Below are 2,669 nucleotides of genomic sequence, written 5' to 3' on the forward strand. Positions count from 1 at the left end.
AGCAACGACTTAAGACGGTGCAACATGCTCGCGCTTACTTAACTCGGGGTGACCACTATGCCCTGCTAACGGAGCAATCGACTTAAGTCGGCAATGACTTAAGATGGTGCAACATGCTCGCACTTACTTAACTCGGGGTGACCACTATGCGCTGCTAACGGAGCAATCGGCTTAAGTCGGCAACGACTTAAGACGGTGCAACATGCTCGCGCTTACTTAACTCGGGTGACCACTATGCCCTGCTAACGGAGCAATCGGCTTAAGTCGGCAACGACTTAAGACGGTGCAACATGCTCGCGCTTACTTAACTCGGGGTGACCACTATGTCCTGCTAACAGAGCAATCGACTTAAGTCGGCAACGACTCAAGACGGTGCAACATGCTCACGCTTGCTTAACTCGGGGCGGCCACAATCGGTCTGAGTTAATACTAACTTAAACTGGCGCAGCACACTCGGCACATACACAATTACTCATCTAGGGGCGACCTCTATGTCCCATAAAGAAACCTCAAAGTCATTACGCGGCATTTTACTTCTGCAAAATGTGATACTGTCGAATTCTAAACAACAGGGGCATAACAGTAGCATTCAAATATCAAGCAGGTGTCCTCTAACGAAATATCTGAGCACGATAACCGCGCGCTCAAAACGCGCAATGTTTTTCTATTTTGCAACATTCTTCTCAGGAGCGACTGACGAAGAAGGGCGACTTGAGGAATCGGGAGCAGCGTTTACATCAGCCCTTATGTCATCAGGAACAGTCACACCAGGCCTCCTCATCAAGATCCGCCCTGCGCGAATGGCTTTATCCATGGCTCTGTCACGCTGGGCCCTCAGAGTACCGGAAGTTTCTTCAGCAACCTTGACAGCCAGCTGGGCGGTCTCTAGCTCCTGGGCGATGGACTTCTTGGAAGCACGCAGTTCCTTGATAGCGGCATCTTTAGCCGATATCAACTGCCTAAGACGGATCACGTCGTTCGTGGATTCCTGCAACTTACAACGATGATTGTCTAACTCCTCCATGGTAAAGCGATGACTCCTCTCCAGGATGGTCAACGAGTTGCTGGAGTCTCGATATAGCTTGTCAAGATTGTCACGAGAAGCAACAAGGGCACATTTTTCTTCCTGCAAACAAGAATTAACTCCTTCAAACGTCGAGCAAGGAATAAGAACATGGCAAAACAAAGCTCGGGTTTTCAGGTCACCTTTTCAGAATCAAGCTGAGCGCGGAGAGTAGAGTTCAACATGTTGGCATCGTTCAGAGCAACAGAAACTTGGGCCAGCTTAGTCTGACTTTGGGAATACTTTTCTTCAAAATCAGAGCACCGCCGGACCAATTCAGCCTGATTCTGAGAATGTTTCTCTTCAAGAACAGAAAACTGCCGAGCCATTTCTAGCGAGAAACGGTCAAACAAGAAGTTTAGATTAAAAAGCAGTTTAATAAGACAAACGAAAGGAAGCAGAAAAGCACTAACCAGCATTCGCCGCCTCTAAGTCAGAAACACGCTGTTGAAGCAGCACCGGATTCCAACGTGCCAGAGACGAAGCTCTTTCTGGAACAGAAGCACCATGCAACTTCAGCTGACTATGTAACACCCCACTGGTCGCACAGAATGGATAATACCATAAATCTCATCCACTAAACTTACTCAACACAAGAGATGTAATAAAGAAAGAATATAAAGCAAGAAAAAATCCGGCAGCACCTCCTTTGAAAACTAGCATAACAAGGAGGGGAAACATGAAGCTCATACAAGATATAAAGACATATAATTCACATAGTAGAAACTGTAATGCAAAAGTGGTAAAACCTAATTATGACCCAACTGAAGTAAAACAAATGGGATAAGAAACTCAGCCCACCCCAAAATAAACGCTCAACCAAGAACAAAGCAATTCACTAGACTTGTCCAACTCTGATTATCAACATTATTAAATGGTGGTTCCTTTATTAAAGGTGTAGTGGCCATGCTGCTACATCCCCTTTATTCCCCAAAGCAGAAATTAGGTGCCTGCATCAAACAATACAAGATGTGAGATAACACATCTCAGCAAGTAAACATAACAACAACAAGTAGGCCATTGTAAATCAACTGTGCTTACACAACCACGTGTTCAGGACTTCTTTCTTTTCTTTTGAACAGTAAATTGCAGCAAGTATACAAGTAACTAAAAACTCAACGCTAAGTAGAATCACCATGCACAAGTCCAAATTATCCACATCCACATAATAGATTCAACACCTCTCTCATGAATGCACATGGCTACAAATGCAATAATGACTTCTGCCTCCATATCTCTAAGGATATGAAGCTGCACCATACCCCTTCTCGGGCAACATATGATGCTCAATGTACCGGTACGGTCGGACCATAAGATCGCGACGAAACTTCAATGCAATGGATGATGAGTGCATTATGCATGACAACATCATAAGTTCTTCCCAAATAAAAATGTGCTAGGCATTTACTTCCACCCATTCCACATAATAACCACTTGAGTAACATAATCAAACCTCAAACTCAACATATGAAATCCATGAAACATGAACATTTTCAAATGATGGTACTCAAAAGAAAATATGAATTTGAACATGATAGCACAACATAAACAAGTATAAGACTCCTCATCTGACAGACGGAATAACCATCACAGTTTTACTTGCCTT

General features: G+C 43.9%; 1 long non-coding RNA gene across 1 annotated transcript; it reads right to left on the reverse strand.

Moving 5' to 3' along the window:
• Nucleotides 1-499: 499 nt before the first annotated feature.
• LOC109943716 (uncharacterized) lies at nt 500-2,012 on the reverse strand. Its single transcript, XR_004855431.1, has 3 exons — nt 1,477-2,012; nt 1,207-1,394; nt 500-1,126 (listed from the first exon to the last, which is right to left on the reverse strand). It is a non-coding gene; the product is annotated as an uncharacterized lncRNA (long non-coding RNA).
• Nucleotides 2,013-2,669: the final 657 nt, after the last annotated feature.

The sequence above is a fragment of the Zea mays genome, chromosome 1, assembly GCF_902167145.1.
Source record: "Zea mays cultivar B73 chromosome 1, Zm-B73-REFERENCE-NAM-5.0, whole genome shotgun sequence".
Classification (NCBI taxonomy): Eukaryota; Viridiplantae; Streptophyta; class Magnoliopsida; order Poales; family Poaceae; genus Zea; species Zea mays.